The 21,567-nt window shown below is 42.2% G+C and overlaps 1 pseudogene; it reads right to left on the bottom strand.

Moving 5' to 3' along the window:
• Nucleotides 1–309: 309 nt before the first annotated feature.
• Nucleotides 310–11,190, bottom strand: LOC140351492 (epoxide hydrolase 1-like; annotated as a pseudogene).
• Nucleotides 11,191–21,567: the final 10,377 nt, after the last annotated feature.

The raw sequence follows: 21,567 nt of genomic DNA, 5'->3' as shown, positions 1-21,567 counted from the left end.
TGCCGTTCAAGCGCTCATCGATAAGCACTCAGGTGATGTGTTTATTTATACCGACGGGTCTAGGGATCCTGAGAGTGGGCGTACTGGCGCCGCTTATTTAGTGCCTGACCTGGGGCTGGCGGTCAAGAAGAGGTTGACAGATCTGTTCTTTTCTTCTGTATCTACCTCTTTATCTACCTCTGTATCTACCTGCGTTGCATCAATGAAATTTCCCCATGTGGGACAATAAAGGAATATCTTATCTTATTTGCACAGTTCATTGTTGGACTTTTATTTCACAAACAGTTGTCATTCACAAAAATCCAGAACTCAGATTCTTGGACTGGAACAGGGTAGGTCAATTAAAGCAAGGCAAGGCAAGGCGGCGACAGTGCACACTAGCTCCATGGCTCAGATCTATAAAAGACAACATGGTCACTACTAATGTACATCTGGATGACTCTTAGATTGCCCATGTACGCCACACACCTGTAGTTGTAGCAGGACAAATGCGACGGAGGACTGGACAGAAGGCAGACAATAAGACGCCCAATAGTCGGCATAACGGCCGGCACACAGCGAGCGCGTCTTAGCAGAACGTGCAGGCCCTGGCAACAGGCACCAAATTAAAACGGTTAGAATCAGCCCTACAAATAACGTTAACGCTTTCAAATGTCTGAATTTTGAATACTACCTGAGAGTGGCGTGAGCGGCGGAAACACTGGGAGACCGGAAGTCAGAGCGAGAGGTCAGAGGGCAAAAAGGTAAGAAAGGAAGCGCTTTTATGACTGGTTGACGTCACCGCCAGCCATTAGCAGGTCTGATCAGTGGTAAAACACCCCTGCAGGCTATACTGCCACACTAGCAAGGACCACGCCACAACTATGGAATATGAGAGAATGTTTATTGATGTTAGTGATGATGATAGATCGATGATGGATCGATGATGGATCGACGATGGATCGACGATGGATCGACGATGGATCGATGATGGATCGATTAGAGTTGGCTGGATAGAGACTCAGGATGGGGGCTCCATCTCGGGTATTCAGCCCAGCCGATTCAGAACCCCCCTCCTTAGATGGTGATGTGATAAGGTGAAGATGATAGAGACATTGGGTGGGAGGGTGTGGTCGAGAGAGAAGAGACGACAAGAGATGCTGGGATAGGCCTGTATAAATAAGGCTTCTGAGTAATTAGAGGTGTGGTTAAAGCGTGGTTGCTGAAGGAGTAAGGAGGTTGATGTGTGGTCCAGCTCACGAACCTCAGTCAATGATAAGCAATCATCAACTACATTTTATAGATTTTACTTGCCAACAACTACCGGGGAGCAATCTAGCAGGAAGCTCAAGCGTTTGACACGATGTAGAAGACGTTAGGGGACACATTGTGTTTTTTAGATTCTAAGCTTCAAAACACTGTGTGTGTTTTATTACAATCAGACTCATATTTACGGACAAATGAGTCTAATGAGGAATTGAATCTAGACGCAAAAGAATACAAAGACACACGGAGCACGGCTGCCACATTGAAATTAAACTTTCTGGCCAGACCTGACTCATGAAAAGACAACATGTGCATCACTACCATAAATATCTCATATTACAACATAACGCTCCCGTGATAAGTACGAGCTCTGGAGAAGATGAACCAGATGTGAAGACACATGGAGACAAAGGTAAATCAGCTCACAGAAAGTAATCAAGGACAGAAGTTAAACTTCAAAATGCTGTGAGTTTTATTACAATCTAACAAATTATAAAAATAATATACAAATAAACAAATCTCAAATTGACAAAGAAATTAGTCTAATTAGTCCCGCTGGCCGCTGCGTAGCGGACTGCAGGTGCACCACAAGAACTGCAATTCAAAAGATGCATCACTACCACGTTTAAAAAAAAAAAAAAAACAGCTTCAGTGTAGGTCAGCTTAAAAAATAGCAAGTCTAGCATGTCAAGGCTTTCCTTAAAATGGACATGGCGTTAACGTTAGCTGAAAAATAATGCAATAAAGTGTCCCACTGTGCTTCCAGGATGTCACCCGGTTGCTTCCTGGATGCCCCCCTCCTGCAACAGTAAGGGGTGTGAACTGACTTGATAAAGCTGGAATCAAGTTTTTCTTACTGACACAAACTCATGTCCCGTGTCAAATGACTTTTGACTTACCCACCTACACAGTAAATGTTTGTTCTTCTGAGCTCTTGATCAAACAGACATGACATTCAGTTGCACCAAGTTGACTTGGCTAAACACAAACTTACATCCCAGGTAGAAATGCATACAGCCTGTATTAACAAACCTTCCTTTTGTTGTCTTCCCTGGGTGTTGAAGTACAAGAATACTCTTCAGGGAAGATGAAAAATGTACTTGGTCAAACGCATGCATGTCCTGCAGTTAAACAATTGATCACGTGATATATTTTGGCTGTATCGACTCGAGGCACACCAAAAGCGTACTTAAAAGCCTTTAATTTCCTCAAAAAACGTTGCTTTATAATCAAGTGCGCTTAATAAGCTTCTGAAGAATAAAGTCTAAAGAATAAAGTCTAAAGTTTAAGACGTACAACTACAGTGGGGGGTTTTACACTTGGATACCAACTTCCATAAAACACCAAAGAAAAAGAACATGGATTATATAGGCCCGAGCCCCAGCAGGGCGGAGGGCCTATTGCTTCCGCAACGCTGCCGAAGGCAGCGTTGCAACTGTCTGACCAAACATGCGGGCGCAGCCCGCATGTTTGGTACCCCGTCGCCCCTGGCAAGTACAGTGAACTAGCCCATGCCGAAGGCATGGATCATGCATACTTACTCCTGCTATGACAGAAATAGTCAACAATTAGTGAATGGGCGTACCATTCACTAATTGTTGACAACAGCAGCGCGAAGCTCTAATTCCTCCAAAAACCCTCCTGGCATCGTCCCGTACGCGAGAATCCATGCCGCAGGCATGGGCCATGCTTGTATCTGCTCAAATCAATGAAAGTCTATGGGGAGTGGGCGGGGCATCCCGACGGAATAGGGAGTGACGAGCGCGTAAGCGCTCGTAATGATGATTCCATCCCATGGCGGCATCGGGAAGGCTTAGAGCTTTCAAACGATGTATAATTTGTTGTTATAGTGGAAACGGCTATATTGTTTTTGCTAAAGATATTATTAGGCCCGAGCGCCACAAGCTGGCGAGAGGCCTATTAATCTCGTAAGGCGGTGCGAAAGTGCGCACGTAGTGCGCACGAAATCGAGCGCGAAGCGCTCGCCCACTTCCAAACACTCACTAACGCACTCCTTCACTCATGCACGCCCCGTGCATACTAATTAGTAGTAGGAAAATGGAACATTACCGTTGTAAACGGGCGAAGCCCGTGCAAAAGTGCGCACTAAACGAGCACTTTACATTGAGATGACGACCGCGAAGCGGTCGTCATCCCCATATAAAGCACTCATTTGCGCTAAGTAGCTCACAAATACGTTCCCCATCTCTTGCATGTTCCGTGCATATAAGCATGTAATGCAAAAATTGAACATTATTACTGTATAGAGGGCCAAAAACACAAAGTGGGCGGAGCCCACTCAAAATTAACGAAAGTACCCGTCAGTGACCAGGGACCCACACCATGAGGTAGGAAAGCGCGAGCGCTTTCCGAAAATGTATAGTTTATGATATTTGAAAAATGGGAAACATTGTTTTCGCATCGGAATATTCTTTCTTCTTCTCGGGACCAACCCCCCTATTTTTCACCCAGTGAACATTGACGAAAAGTCACAAAAAATGTTCACATCTCTAAAAATCGTGCCTCTCTACATTCTGGCTATTTCCCTTTTCTAAAATAAAAAAAATTGGCGCGTCAGCGCCCCCAAATGTACCAAAAATGCATTGAGAGATGGGAAATGACCCCAAAAAAATCTGATCGTAGAATCATGAAATTTGGCGCAGAGGTAGATGGTGACAAGAGAAGTAAAAAATATTATTACGGCAACGCCGTCCGCCCAACCAAATGTCGGCCATATTGCTTCAAAAATGGCTAAACATGACTTCGGAGTTTTTCCAAACGTCGTACTTTTACGAACTCCTCCCAGGGCGTTGGCCCTAAAAAGCTGAAATTTGGTGAAAATCCTACTGAGGAGTGGGACATCAAAAGTTATCCAAATTACATTGATACCTCTCACGGTCTCTGTGCGGCGAAGCCGCAAACTGTAGCTAGAATTTCAGAAATCTCCCATATTTAAAATTTCTGCCGTTTGCGCAGATAAAGTCCGAATTGCGTCAAATTAGAATCAGTTGTTAAACTCTTTGCCCTAAACCTACTTGAAGTGAAATAAATTCATTTGGAGCCACAGCGCCCCCTACAGATTTTATATGGAGGTTAAATGTTTAGTTTTGCGAAATTTTATGAAATTTGACACACAACTCAATTTTGGCCTCCCCATCAAAAAAGTCAATGAGACCCATGTCATAATTGTTATGGCGTTGCCGTAGCAATGACCAAAACCTCCCTTGTTATTCCAATGGGGAAATCGCCAGAACATGTTTACACTTTAGACTTTCACAAACTCCTCCCAGGGCATTAGCCCTATTAACCTGAAATTTGGTGAGGCTCATCTTCAGGGGTGGACCATCAAAAGTTATCCACATTTTTATTCAAAGAGTCACGGTGTCTGTGCGGCAAAGCCGCACATTTTGCCAAGAATTCAAAATAAAATTGCTTTTTGATGGTAAAACAAAGTGAGAAGATGTGACAGCTTCACAGATTCAGCAGTAGGCGTAATAAAAGGACAATTGGGGCGCGTTAGCGCCCCCTCCTCTTGCGGCGTGGCGGCGGCGTGGCGAGGGCCGATCATTGCCGCTTGCGGCTATATTTAGGCCCGAGCGCCACAAGCTGGCGAGAGGCCTATTAATCTCGTAAGGCCGTGCGAAGCACGGCTGCGAAAGTGCGCACGTAGTGCGCACGAAATCGAGCGCGAAGCGCTCGCCCACTTCCAAACACTCACTAACGCACTCCTCCACTCATGCACGCCCCGTGCATACTAATTAGTTGTAGGAAAATGGAACATTACCGTTGTAAACGGGCGAAGCCCGTGCAAAAGTTCGCACTAAACGAGCACTTTAAATTGGGATGACGACCGCGAAGCGGTCGTCATCCCCATATAAAGCACTCATTTGCGCTAAGTAGCTCACGAATACGTTCCCCATCTCTTGCATGTTCCGTGCATATAAGCATGTAATGCAAAAATTGAACATTATTACTGTATAGAGGGCCAAAAACACAAAGTGGGCGGAGCCCACTCAAAATTATCGAAAGTACCCGTCAGTGACCAGGGACCCACACCATGAGGTAGGAAAGCGCGAGCGCTTTCCAAAAATGTATAGTTTATGATATTTGAAAAATGGGAAACATTGTTTTCGCATCGGAATATTATTCTTTCTTTCTTTCTTTCTTTCTTCTTCTTCTTCTTCTCGGGACCAACCCCCCTATTTTTCACCCAGTGAACATTGACGAAAAGTCACAAAAATTTGCACACCTCTAAAAATCGTGCCTCTCTACATTCTGGCTATTTCCCTTTTCTAAAATAAAAAAAATTGGCGCGTCAGCGCCACCAAATGTACCAAAAATGCATTGAGAGATGGGAAATGACCCAAAAAAAATCTGATCGTAGAATCATGAAATTTGGCGCAGAGGTAGATGGTGACAAGAGAAGTAAAAAATATTATTACGGCAACGCCGTCCCCCGAACCAAATGTCGGCCATATTGCTTCAAAAATGGCTAAACATGACTTCGGAGTTTTTCCAAACGTCGTACTTTTACGAACTCCTCCCAGGGCGTTGGCCCTAAAAAGCTGAAATTTGGTGAAAATGCTACTGAGGAGTGGGACATCAAAAGTTATCCAAATTACATTGATACCTCTCACGGTCTCTGTGCGGCGAAGCCGCAAACTGTAACTAAAATTTCAGAAATCTCCCATATTTAAAATTTCTGCCGTTTGCGCAGAGAAAGTCCGAATTGCGTCAAATTAGAATCAGTTGTTAAACTCTTTGCCCTAAACCTACTTGAAGTGAAATAAATTCATTTGGCGCCACAGCGCCCCCTACAGATTTTATATGGAGGTTAAATGTTTAGTTTTGCGAAATTATATGAAATTTGACACACAACTCAATTTTAGCATCCCCATCAAAAAAGTCAATGAGACCCATGTCATAATTGTTATGGCGTTGCCGTAACGATGACCGAAACCTCCCATGTTATTCCAATGGGGCCAGAACATGTTTACACTTTAGACTTTCACAAACTCCTCCCAGGGCGTCAGCCCTATTAACCTGAAATTTGGTGAGACTCATCTTCAGGACCATCAAAAGTTATCCACATTTTCATTCAAAGAGTCACGGTGTCTGTGCGGCAAAGCCGCACATTTTGCCAAGAATTCAAAATAAAATTGCTTTTTGATGGTAAAACAAAGGGGAGAACATGTGACAGCGTCACAGATTCAGCAGTAGGCGTGATAAAAGGACAATTGGAGCGCGTTAGCGCCCCCTCCTCTTGCGGCGTGGCGGCGGTGTGGCGGCGGCGTGGCGAGGGCCGATCATTGCCGCTTGCGGCTATATTTATTATTATTTTTCTTGTTCTTCATCGCTTTGAACTCTAATTTGACCCCCTGAACATGCTCAAAAACTCACCAAACTTTGCCCAAAATTCAGAATCTGCGAAAAATTTTGTTTTTTCTGGGCCATTTTTTTTTTCCTAAAAAAATGGCGCGACAGCGCCACCGACAAAAGTCTAAATACATTGCGCCTATGTGAGACGCCCCGAGGTCAACTTTGTCGTAAAGCTACGAAATTCGGGACACGCATTCCTCTTGTGAGGACAAAAAAAAAAATATTATTGTGGCCACGCCCCCAGACTTACCCTATGGCCGCCATCTTCCTTTGAAAATGAAAACCTGCTGTGTTAGCCATTTTGTTCACGTCAAACTTTGACGAACTCCTCCTAGGGCGTTTTGCCCACCAACTTCAAAATCGGCGTACGTCCTCTGGTCAAGTGGGGCATCTAAAGTTATCAAATTTTTTGAGATACCTTTTACGGTCTGTGTGCGGCGCAGCCGCAAAGTTGGACAACTTATTTTGGGATATTGCAGATCTAAAAATTGTTCCCATTTGATCAAAACAAGTCCGATTAGGACCAAATTTGAATCAGTTGTTCAACTTTCTAGTTTGGACCAGTTTATGGTGACAAAATTTAAATGGCCACGATAGCGCCCCCTACAGAGTGACCTTTAAATTAACATTGAAGGTCAAAAATTAGTTTTACCAAAATGTTCTAAACTTTACCCAAAATTCTATTTTGGCGTCCCGATCAAAAAAGCCAATCAGACAAATGCCTTAATTTTTACGGCGTAGTCGTAGCGATGACATAAACTTCCCATGTTATCCCTATGGGAAAACCGCTAAATCTCTCGAATATCAACATTTTTCTGTTTCACACTTTAACGAACTCCTCCTAGTGCGTTTTGCCCACCAACCTCAAAATCGGTGTACGTCCTCTAGACAAGTGGGGCATCTAAAGTTATCCACATTTTAAGAATAGCTTTTACGGTCTTTGTGCGACGGAGCCGCCAACGTTTCCCAGAATTCTGACTATTTGGCCTTCAGAGTGGCCTATAAGCAATAGAGTTTTTCCAAATGACATGATATTTTGAACAAAATTCTAATTTGCCATCCTGATCATGAAAGTATGAGAGCCAAAGTCATATTTTGTACGGCGTAACCGTAGCGATGACAGAAACATCCCATGTTATCCTTATGGGAAAATCGCAGAATCGCTCAAATCACCACATTTTTACGCTTCACACTTTAACGAACTCCTCCTAGGGCGATTGCCCGATCAAGTTCATATTTGGGGGAAATTATCTACACAAGTGGGGCATCAAAACTTATCCATATTTTAAGTGGTACGGTCTCTGTGCCGTGGAGCTGCAAATATACTGTCACAAATGGGGAAACGCCAAATCTTTGAAATGTTCACATTTACGCTTCACACTTTAACAAACTCCTCCGTGGGCAATAGCTCGATCAAGCTTTACTTTGGGAAATATCATCTACACAAGCGGGGCATCAAAAGTTATCCATATTTATATTCTAAGTGCTACGGTCTCCGTGCGGCGGCGCAGCAAATTTGACTGACACTTGTGTTCATTTGCACTGGATTGGCCATGTCCAATGTGTCGCCGTCTGTCAAGTTCTTTTTTAATTCAACACAATAAGGGGGCCATCTTTATCAAGTCAAAAGCGCAGAGTCGGAAGGCCGGCGGCCCGCGAGGGCCGTTGGATGCCGCTTGCGGCTTTAATTCTGGTTGTGCTTACTGACCTCAAAGCGATTTTGTTTGGTACACGGAGCTCGCGGCGCTCTGTCAAAACGTAAACTACATTATTACTACAAAAGTTAGGAGCCACGCAAAGTGATAAGGACACCTAAATAAAGGACCCCGAATTAAGGACTCCTTATGGCTCCTGTCAAGAGACCATGGATCTATTATATTATCGCACAGACTTTAAACTCTGGGCTAAAGTATCAGTCCCAACTGTGGTCTGAGCTTTCACGAAGGCCGGAATCATCAGAAGGTTACAGCAACACTGACTCAGATAATGATGAGTTGGATCCGGGGATGCGGTTTGTACGGCGGCATCAAGCACAACTGTTAAACTCGGACACTGAAGATGAAGAATTTGAGGGATTTGTGGACAAGGACTGAACTGAAAAAGTGAATGTATTGTATTTTACATGTTGCTACTGAACGAGGCGGGATCTGAATGAATTGAATGGGTTTAATAAAGCTCAACTGACTGACTTATCCGTCTGTTTTGTTTTGCTTAACGCGCTTTATAGTTAGGTGCGCTTTATATATGAACAAGCGCACACAGTATGCACAGGCATGGCCCATACTTTTAACTGCTAAAATTAATAGAAGTCTATGGGGAGTGAGTGGGGGAGCCCAACGGGATGGTGAATGACGCGCTCCTAAGCACTCGCAATGAAAATTCCACCCCACGTTTGCGCGGGTACCTCAGAACCTTTCAAACTATGTATAACATGTGGTTGTTGTGTTAACGGCTATATCGTTTTTGCTAAATATTATTATTATTTATTTATATTTTTTTTATAATTTTTTCTTCTACTATAAGCTCTAATTTGACCCTGAACATGCTCAAAAACTCGCCAAATTCAGCTAAATTATTAAACAATAACAAAATTATTGTAAAACAAATATCTATGCTAGGCCAATGGTTAGGAATATAAAATAGCACCAAGCACGTAAGAGTGAACAACCCTCGTTTGTGTGGTGCTTCAGAATAACTATAGCCAGGAATAGATGGGCATATCACCTCAAATACAATATCGTCCTGGGTTTTTGTGAGGAGTGGAATGATTTTGTAGAACTCAGAAGAATCCTGGCCAGTCGTGGACAATCATGAGAGGCAAAACCTTTGTGAGCCTGGCATTGTGGCTGCACATGGATAAAGTGCACATCCAGACCTGCAAATCAATTCAAATTACAATATACACTTTCTATAAATCTCTCTTCCCTGGAAGCTCCAACATCCTCATCCTTTATAAATGCATTTTCTATGTCTCAATTAATCAAGGTTCTCTGACCTATCTACATAGAACATTAAGCAGTACCATTTATGGTTGTTAAAATAACTGATACCCAGTCTCTCTAATAGATACTAGAACTAGCATAGATACTCATTTCTACAAGCATCGATACTGGGGGGAAACATAAATATAACAAAAATATGACTTATGTGAATACAACTTCCTTGGAATCAATATTTACTTTACAACTTTAGTAATTTGACACCAGTCCCATTGACGATCTCTTTTCCTGTGTGCCAATCATACAACACGTCACGTTAATAAACATTTCTGTAAATATGACTATTTATCTGTAGTCCTATGACAGCTTTTATAGTCATCTTAAAACAGGAATTGAAAAAAAAAGCAAATATTTGATATAGATGTTGGAAATATATACACTATTTACATTATATGATACATGAGTCATCCAGTTACAGTAGGTGTAATTAGTGTTGACAGATCTGGTTTGGAATGAGTAACTGTTTTAACAGTATTTTGAAGGTGTGATAGTGTTTGCATTTCTGATGGTTGTGGGTGTGAGGTTACAATCAGAGGCAGCGCGGACAGAAAAAGCAGTTTGACTGAAGCTACTTTTCCTAAACGGGATAATGCAGTCGCCGCTCACTGCTCCTGCTGTGGACTTTTTTTTTGTATCAATACTTGGTCAAATTAGAATCTAGCTTTGATCCTTCTTTTAGTATCAATTTAGGATCTGATTTTCAATACAACTGAGGCCAATGTTTTGTCTGGCCCAATTACCTGACTAAAGAATTTACGGTAGATGAAGCTTTTCTTTTCACTTCACAATTTATGGCACAAAATGTGACTGTAAGTCTCTTATAGGTTTAATCTTTATCTCCATATTATTTTCTAATCCTATAATTTGGAATTAGCTATATCTGCCTGTAAAGAGTCTATCAGCCTTCAGCTTCCCTGGAATCCAACCTCACAAAAATTTTGGCAGATTCTTATTGCAAACCAAGCTGGTTGTTTAAATTACCCCAGTCAAACTCATTTTTCCAATAGGAAACGACCTTCTTCAGATGGGTGGTGTTGAAGCCGTAGTGAAAGGCGCTGTCCTCTAATGGATCTGAGAATCGTGCCCTGTCAATACGCTCATACAAATCCTTTAATAAGAAGTAACACATTTTGTTATCTTTGGCATTATTAACTTTGGCATACGTTGGCTCAGAATGTTGATTTACCTGGATCTCTTCATCTGACGTCTCCACTTTGAAATTATATACATTTATATCTTCTGACAGAGGTTTTACTCCTGCCCCCCACCATCCTTCTTCTCCAAGGGGAATATGTTTTCTTCCCTTCGTTTTGTGCAGAAAATAAGCAAAAAGGCTTAAGCCCCCAGCCACCAGCGCAGAGCCAATCATGAGTTTCTGTTGAATCTCATCCAGTGCAAAGAATGTTTCCCTGGAGAATTTGGATAAGGACAAGCAATAGATTATATTAATTTTACCGTTTCTAGTTTTAATAATTGAATGCGACAGACACTTACTTCAAATCGAGTAGTTGCTTCATTGTGTTGTTGCTTCAGCTGCGCACAAATCGATTCTTAGAGATCCACTGTCTAGTGATGGGTCATCTGAAGCAGAGGCTTTGAGGCTTATAGCAGTAAAAGGGGGCGTGTCAAATGAAGCCCAGCTGCTAGGCTTGCGTTAGTTTGCTAAAAACAGGTGATCTGTAAAAGCAAGGCTTCACCTTTGTTACTACTGGTCACGTGACTGGTTCAGTATAGTTTCACTTTCAAATAAAAGCGCAAGATGCCCCGCGGTGCGTCGTGGGTGTCAATCACTGTCAGATAGTGGTGAAGAGTTCAGTTCAGTTTAGTATTTAAGGTTTATTACTAAGGTTTGTACGCTTTAATATAAAGCGCCATCAGGTGTGTATGAAGCACTGTCTGGATGAGGTGGCCAAACAATTTGCCTCATAATCCGTGCCAGTGCCTGGGTCTTGGAAAGCTTAAAAGTCATCTTTTTCTGGGGTTTTAATATAAAAATGGCTATAGATGTCTGTGTGGCTGTGTTGCATTTGTCTCGGGAGCAGGAGAATATGAGATTGTTGTACCATGTGACGCCATCTGTTGTTATGGAATAAGTATGCATCATCGGGTAGATGATGCAGGTTTTGTGTATTGGTGTTATTTTCTCAATAAAATTGGTTGTTATTTAGTTTGCGACACTGAACTTTGTAATTATTTTACCACAAGATGACGAAACACCTTTTGAGGCATCAACTCATGTATTTATCTTGGCTAAAATGTAAATGGTTCATGGGGCTTCATTTGGCCATCATTGTATATGAAACGAGAAACAACAATTGTTACCAATATTCTTTGCCAAACTTCCTGAAATTGTAGCGTATGTGAAGTGTTGCACCATGGACTGAAGACTGTAGCACCATGGACTGAAGACTGTAGCACCATGGACTGAAGACTGTAGCACCATGGACTGAAGACTGTAGCACCATGGACTGAAGACTGTAGCACCATGGACTGAAGACTATAGCACCATGGACTGAAGACTGTAGCACCATGGACTGAAGACTGTAGCACCATGGACTGAAGACTGTAGCACCATGGACTGAAGACTATAGCACCATGGACTGAAGACTGTAGCACCATGGACTGAAGACTATAGCACCATGGACTGAAGACTGTAGCACCATGGACTGAAGACTATAGCACCATGGACTGAAGACTGTAGCACCATGGACTGAAGACTGTAGCACCATGGACTGAAGACTATAGCACCATGGACTGAAGACTGTAGCACCATAGACTATAGCACCATGGACTGAAGACTATAGCACCATAGACTATAGCACCATGGACTGAAGACTGCAGCACCATGGACTGAAGACTATAGCACCATGGACTGAAGACTATAGCACCATGGACTGAAGACTATAGCACCATGGACTGAAGACTGTAGCACCATGGACTGAAGACTGTAGCACCATGGACTGAAGACTGTAGCACCATGGACTGAAGACTGTAGCACCATGGACTGAAGACTATAGCACCATGGACTGAAGACTGTAGCACCATGGACTGAAGACTATAGCACCATGGACTGAAGACTGCAGCACCATGGACTGAAGACTGTAGCACCATGGACTGAAGACTGTAGCACCATGGACTGAAGACTGTAGCACCATGGACTGAAGACTATAGCACCATGGACTGAAGACTGTAGCACCATGGACTGAAGACTATAGCACCATGGACTGAAGACTATAGCACCATAGACTATAGCACCATGGACTGAAGACTATAGCACCATAGACTATAGCACCATGGACTGAAGACTGTAACACCATGGACTGAAGACTATAGCACCATGGACTGAAGACTGCAGCACCATGGACTGAAGACTGTAGCACCATGGACTGAAGACTATAGCACCATGGACTGAAGACTATAGCACCATGGACTGAAGACTATAGCACCATGGACTGAAGACTGCAGCACCATAGACTATAGCACCATGGACTGAAGACTATAGCACCATAGACTATAGCACCATGGACTGAAGACTGTAACACCATGGACTGAAGACTATAGCACCATGGACTGAAGACTATAGCACCATAGACTATAGCACCATGGACTGAAGGCTGTAACACCATGGACTGAAGACTATAGCACCATGGACTGAAGACTGCAGCACCATGGACTGAAGACTGTAGCACCATGGACTGAAGACTATAGCACCATGGACTGAAGACTGTAGCACCATGGACTGAAAACTGTAGCACCATGGACTGTGGACTGTAGCACCATGGACTGAAGACTATAGCACCATGGACTGAAGACTAGCACCATGGACTGAAGACTAGCACCATGGACTGAAGACTGTAGCACCATGGACTGTGGACTAAAGACTGCAGCACCATGGCCTGAAGACTGCAGCACCATGGACTGAAGACTAGCACCATGGACTGAAGACTATAGCACCATGGACTGAAGACTGTAGCACCATGGACTGAAGACTGTAGCACCATGGACTGAAGACTGTAGCACCATGGACTGAAGACTATAGCACCATGGACTGAAGACTGTAGCACCATGGACTGAAGACTGTAGCACCATGGACTGAAGACTATAGCACCATGGACTGAAGACTGTAGCACCATGGACTGAAGACTGTAGCACCATGGACTGAAGACTGTAGCATCATGGACTTTGGACTGAAGACTGCAGCACCATGGACTGAAGACTATAGCACCATGGACTGAAGACTGCAGCACCATGGACTGAAGACTGTAGCACCATGGACTGAAGACTGTAGCACCATGGACTCTGGACTGAAGACTGCAGCACCATGGACTGAAGACTGTAGCACCATGGACTGAAGACTGTAACACCATGGACTGAAGACTGTAGCACCATGGACTGAAGACTGTAGCACCATGGACTGAAGACTATAGCACCATGGACTGAAGACTGTAACACCATGGACTGAAGACTGTAGCACCATGGACTGAAGACTATAGCACCATGGACTGAAGACTGTAACACGATGGACTGAAGACTATAGCACCATGGACTGAAGACTATAGCACCATGGACTGAAGACTGTAACACCATGGACTGAAGACTGTAGCACCATGGACTGAAGACTGTAGCACCATGGACTGAAGACTATAGCACCATGGACTGAAGACTATAGCACCATGGACTGAAGACTGCAGCACCATGGACTGAAGACTGTAGCACCATGGACTGAAGACTATAGCACCATTGACTGAAGACTATAGCACCATGGACTGAAGACTGCAGCACCATGGACTGAAGACTGTAGCACCATGGACTGAAAACTGTAGCACCATGGACTGTGGACTGTAGCACCATGGACTGAAGACTATAGCACCATGGACTGAAGACTAGCACCATGGACTGAAGACTAGCACCATGGACTGAAGACTGTAGCACCATGGACTGAAGACTGTAGCACCATGGACTGAAGACTATAGCACCATGGACTGAAGACTGTAACACCATGGACTGAAGACTGTAGCACCATGGACTGAAGACTATAGCACCATGGACTGAAGACTGTAACACGATGGACTGAAGACTATAGCACCATGGACTGAAGACTGCAGAACCATGGACTGAAGACTGTAGCACCATGGACTGAAGACTATAGCACCATGGACTGAAGACTATAGCACCATGGACTGAAGACTGCAGCACCATGGACTGAAGACTGTAGCACCATGGACTGAAGACTATAGCACCATTGACTGAAGACTATAGCACCATGGACTGAAGACTGCAGCACCATGGACTGAAGACTGTAGCACCATGGACTGAAAACTGTAGCACCATGGACTGTGGACTGTAGCACCATGGACTGAAGACTATAGCACCATGGACTGAAGACTAGCACCATGGACTGAAGACTAGCACCATGGACTGAAGACTGTAGCACCATGGACTGAAGACTGTAGCACCATGGACTGAAGACTGTAGCACCATGGACTGAAGACTATAGCACCATGGACTGAAGACTGTAGCACCATGGACTGAAGACTGTAGCACCATGGACTGAAGACTGTAGCACCATGGACTGAAGACTGTAGCACCATGGACTGAAGACTATAGCACCATGGACTGAAGACTGCAGCACCATGGACTGAAGACTGTAGCACCATGGACTAAAGACTGTAGCACCATGGACTCTGGACTGAAGACTGTAACACCATGGACTGAAGACTGTAGCACCATGGACTGAAGACTGTAGCACCATGGACTGAAGACTATAGCACCATGGACTGAAGACTGTAGCACCATGGGCTGAAGACTGTAGCACCATGGACTGAAGACTATAGCACCATGGACTGAAGACTGTAGCACCATGGACTGAAGACTGTAGCACCATGGACTGAAGACTGTAGCACCATGGACTGAAGACTGTAGCACCATGGACTGAAGACTATAGCACCATGGACTGAAGACTATAGCACCATGGACTGAAGACTGTAGCACCATGGACTGAAGACTATAGCACCATGGACTCTGGACTGAAGACTGCAGCACCATGGACTGAAGACTGCAGCACCATGGACTGAAGACTGTAGCACCATGGACTGAAGACTGTAGCACCATGGACTGAAGACTGTAGCACCATGGACTGAAGACTGTAGCACCATGGACTGAAGACTGTAGCACCATGGACTGAAGACTATAGCACCATGGACTGAAGACTATAGCACCATGGACTGAAGACTATAGCACCATGGACTGAAGACTGTAGCACCATGGACTGAAGACTGCAGCACCATGGACTGAAGACTGTAGCACCATGGACTCTGGACTGAAGACTGCAGCACCATGGACTGAAGACTGTAGCACCATGGACTGAAGACTGTAGCACCATGGACTGAAGACTGAAGACAGTAGCACCATGGACTGAAGACTGTAGCACCATGGACAGTGGACTGAAGACTGTAGCACCATGGACTGAAGACAGTACCACCATGGACTGTGGACTGAAGACTGTAGCACCATGGACTGAAGACTGTAGCACCATGGACTGAAGACTGTAGCACCATGGACAGTGGACTGAAGACTGTAGCACCATGGACTGAAGACAGTACCACCATGGACTGTGGACTGAAGACTGTAGCACCATAGACTGTGGACTGAAGACTGTAGCACCATGGACTGAAGACTGTATCACCATGGACTGGAGAGCGCCAATATATTTAATAGAACTCTAGAGTGACAACACCATGTAAATATGGTAACCAACATCCGGAACGAACAGCCATGTTTCAACTGTAAATTTGAAGAACTCATTGAATTCAATCTATGGGTTTCAGAATGATGAAATGTTAGGACCGTTGCTGTATCAGTTAACTATGTTAAACAAAATATTATAGCTTTTGAATGGTCTGCCGTCCTCAAAATGGCACCATTTAACCTGCAACCTATCTTGACTCAATTGAATTTGCTTTAAAAAGAATAAGAAGTTGAAGAAGAAGAATTTGACTTTTGTTTACATTTATACTTTAATTCCCATTCTCTACCATACTTATGTTCATGTAAGTAAAACAGTTACATAGTAATGGGCATGAAGTAAACAGAATGGTCCATGGTCGTGTAATGTGGTATGTTGACACACAAACATTGTTTAATTTTGCATAAAATATAGACCAGTGGCCAGTATTTTCATAGTTCAGGGACTAAATGTCTTGAAAGATACAGGTAGAGTTCCCGTGTCTGGGTGTCTCCCTATTTACTCAAAACATGCACAATAGGTAAAATCCTCCAGCGAAGATATTCCTGACCAAGCCAAGCACTAAGATCTGGAGCTGGGGCCCCGGGCACTAGACACAGCGACCACTGCCCCTGAGGAGATGCTCCAGAGCTGGGGTGGGCAATTATTTTCCTCCGAGGGCCATATTCGAATCCAGGCAAGTAGCGGAGGGCCGGCCCGCGATCATTGGTGTGAAAATAATAATAATGTATTAAAATATATATATATATATATATATATATATATATATATATATATATATATATATATATATATACATATATTAAATATCAAATAAAATAAAACTTTTCTGTCAAATATAGGCTATTGAATCTATTATTTAATTAATTTCATGTCAAGTGCAGACAGATGTTACAGACTAAAATCTTTCTAGAGGCCGGATTAAAACATGCCGAGGGCCACATCTTGCCCCTGGGGCCACAAATGCCCAGGTCTGGCCTAAGGGCAAAAAAAGATTTTTTTTTTTTTTAATTTTTAATATTTCTTGGCATGTATGTGGCCCGCGGGCCGCATGTATGCGTTTTACTACCCGTTTTACATTATCTTCTATAAGAGAAGTGTTGCTCTTACAATCACAAGATGACCACTGCTATTACCACGACAACAGAAGACGTTGTCCCTCTAGTTGTCTAGTGCCCTTGACATACAAAGATCGTTGATTTGTTGAAAGTATGCGACTCCCAGGATAAAATAGCACATCGACATTTAGACTGAACAGTGCCAAACCAAACCGACCAAAAGACTAGTATCATGAGGAAAACGTTCGTGGAGCTTTGTTACAGTGTGTTTGTCGTCGCCTGTGTTGTTTGTGCTTCTGGAAGTTTGCTCGGAGGACGACAAGATGTTAATATGAATGAAAACGAAGGAGCGACAAATGCTTTGTCCTACGTCGTTCGTCAACACAACAACAACTCCAACAACACGTATTTGACGGCAGTATCAAACGTGTTGAGTGCTCAGAGCCAGGTATTGTCTTCTCTAAAGTCTGTATGACGGTTAGACGACACATTTCACTGAAACATAGTGAACACCGTTTTTATTCAACATCGATACAATTTTGACACAAAGTTTATAATTGCACTTCCTGGTTGGACATGCGCACAAATATGACATTTATAGCGATAAATCCCCAAGTGTTACCTAGCAACTATACTGAAAACTAGAGTAAAAGTCCATAGTTATTATTTGACCAATAATAATACCATATCACCCCTTTTTATTTTGTTGAATGATTGTTTAAGTCAGAAAAGTGAATCGGTAACATCGGTAGAGGGGTTCCGTTTCAGAACTCGGCTCTACTTCCTGTCATTTTAGTTTTAAAATTTCTTCACAAACTGCAACTTAATGGAAAACTATGATAAATATTTACCACAGGTGTTATCCCACCAAACTAAATCATAATTAGAAAAACAGGAGAACCTTCCATTTCAAAGTTTAGAGTGTCATTCTGAACTTATAGGTGTAATTAATGCTCCGAAGTTGAAACTTAAAACCGTTTCAGGAACGAGAAGGTTAAATATTTACAGTATTACGAAATGGTCCAATATTGATACATAACCTTGCCCTTTACCTAAAGAAGACATTTTGCAGACTTTGATCATTCAATAAAAGATAGCACTTTGTTTTGAATCGTTAATAGTCTTTTGTGCTTTGATGCTCATTTTCCATCGCTCTGAAGCTTATGGATTTCTCAGTTGTACTTACTGTCTGTACAGTTCATATAGTGAAGGTGTACATTGGTTTTATCTCACCGTTTCATGTATTTATTTTTTCCATCAGGTGGTGCAAGGAATCAAATACTATTTTACTGTAGTCATGGCATGGACAAACTGCACAGTGAGCTCTGTGGATCAGGTGTGCACCGTCCCTCAAGAGCCAGGGAATGCCCAGGTAAATATTGTGTCGCAACTTCAAACTGTGGCAGAAAATTAGCCTGCCCCTATTACTCAGTAAATTGTGAAATAATCATACTTCTTTTTTTACACACTGTGAAATGAAGTATTTCAATGTACAGTGACCTATCATTGTGTTGTAGTAATTGTGCTAAATAATACTTTTGCAGACGTCCTACACGTGCCAATTTACAGTGTGGAGCCGTCCATGGATGAATTCCACTATTGTTACTGAAAAATGCGACAATTAAAACTCTTGTTAGTTCCTAAAGTTTTAACTATGCAGGGAAATCAATTTTGGTATATAACATTATTTTTTTTAAGAGATGTTGACAAAAATGCCCCAATAAATGCATTTGAAGTCATTTGTCAGTGTGTCATCATTTACCCAACGCTTTGCCTGTTATGTCATCTCATTTTGTCTGACTTTACTAACAATTACACAGTGATTGCACAGAGAAAGTGTTATGATAAATTCTTCAGCTTTTCTTCTCAGAGGAAAAAATTAAAGTAATTTTCTTCCGCAATTTCTCAAGAACTGTCTTCTTTGGATCACAACTTCTTTTTTAAATTTTAAAATTTAAAGACAGAATTGCCTGGTGGCTATTCTGTCGCCATATGCTAGTATATAGCAGGCAAGGTAAGCATCTTCAATTTCATTGAGTGACAAGTCAAGCTGTAAAAACAAACAAATAAAAAACTTAAATATTGGAAAGATTTCCAATCATTTAAACTTCTTTTTCACATTATCTTATTTTGTAACCTAATCATAGAGCATAATACATCGTGAAGATAAAGTTTGAAAATCAAACAAACACACCTAAATAAAGGAACATTACTGTTTCTGTTGGGTTCGGATTAATTTAAGTCACACCATCTACATTTGGGGCACTAAGTGACCTATATTCGGTTTGGCCACAAGGGGGCAGGATGGAGACAGACTTGTACATGTGATGGGTTGTTTTCAGTTTGGTCCTCAGCCATGACTTTGAGACAGCAGACATGTTGGAGTATTCCACTATTTTACTTTGTTTTGTGACAATCACTACACAAACTCTTCTTTCATTATGATTGATGAGTAGCAATACATACAATACATTCAGTCACAACTACATTGGATGTTCAGGTTTTTAATCAAAGGTACAGGGGTATGTTTGGAGAGGGTATATATTAAAGGTAAATCATTCATTAATCATAAGCAATAAGGTATAAAGCCTAAGTGTAAAAATAGAAAAGTATGCAATGGCCTGGTCATGACATACAGGGTCATTGGTCATGGCCAGTGTTGGGCAAGTTATTCTGAAATTGTAATACATTACATATTACAAGTTACAGTGCTAAAAACTGAATGTATTTGTACAACAAAATGACTCTCCCAAAAAATAACATTTAACTTTGAAGAAACCGCCAATGTTATCTTGTAAATCTCAAAATCTCTGAAATTTTCACTAACATTGGTGAGAATCATCTTCAGGATCTGGGCATCAATAATTGTCCACATTTTTATGATTTCACGGTATATGTGCGACAAATTCGCAAACTTTACCATAATTTGAACCATTTTGTCTTTGGAGTGGCCTTCAAACAAGATTGTTTTTCCAAATTACATGAGATTTTGCACAAAATTCTATTTTGTCGTCCTGATCAAAAAAAGTCTTAATGGGCCAAAGTCATATTTTGTATGGCATAACCCAGGGGTGGCTGCGGGCCAAATTTTGACGCTCAGGCTGGGTCGCGGGCCGAACATAACGGAAAACAATAAAAAATATAAGAAGTAAATAGCTTTATATAGCGTACACTGTTTTTGAAGCAATTACTGGATCGATGAAAAAACTGAAATGTATTAAGAAAAACAGGTGTAAATTCACCAATACTGTGCTTCAGTTTATGTGCATTACAACTTCAGATCACAGTTCTACAGAGATAAGCATTTAGTCATAGGTATTTGGAACTGAAAAATGTTGTATTTGACTTTATAACAAAATAAACTTCTCCTTTTAAATGTACTAACTAACATTGCCACGTCTGTGTAGTTATCTGTACACCTGAACTGACACACCACTAAATACAAACAAACATGGGAGCGTTTAAGTAATGAGGTTAAGTTACCCCTCTTGGGTACCTATTCCTCTAAAAAAGTTGGGGCAGTGCATGAGCCAGTGTTCCATCAAACCGAACTCTTTTGTCGAATGGGTCGTGGGTCAAATATTATGTACAAAATCAAACAATAAAAATATAAGAAATAAATAGCTTTTTTACAGCCTAGTAATAGTTGTGGAGACTGTTGCACAAATGTGCAGCAGGTGAGATACTGAGTCCATATTCATGCAGCAGCAGGAACAGGAACATGGACTTTTGATGTGATTTCTGATGTGAAATGTCCATATCACAGACATGTTTCTGCTCAAACTCAATACAAGCTCGCTATTTTCATAGTTTAAGCTGATCTTAGTGACAAATGATTCATGTAGTGACTCAAATGAGGTCATTGTGTTTGTGTTCACAGTCACATTAATGTGGACACAATCATGTTCATACTTTATTACTCTGACCTGTGTTTTTACCTGTGGCTCCTGATGTGTCCAGGTTTGTAGAGGATGTTTTCCTCACAGAGCATCATCACAGAAGTTAGTTTTCTTGTTAGCTCCACATTAGCTCCACTTTTAGCACAGCTCTGACGTCCACAAAACCGTCTCCTTTCTTTCTCCCACGTGTTTCCCAAAACCACACGTCTCTTTCCTCGCTCAGACCTCTGCTCAAAAGTGCT

The sequence above is a fragment of the Eucyclogobius newberryi genome, unplaced genomic scaffold (genome assembly GCF_026437365.1).
Source record: "Eucyclogobius newberryi isolate DKJ021-1_F unplaced genomic scaffold, fEucNew1.0.hap1 SCAF_8, whole genome shotgun sequence".
Classification (NCBI taxonomy): domain Eukaryota; kingdom Metazoa; phylum Chordata; class Actinopteri; order Gobiiformes; family Gobiidae; genus Eucyclogobius; species Eucyclogobius newberryi.
Note: the sequence above shows the minus strand (reverse complement) of the source record. Positions and strands in the feature narration are given on the sequence as shown.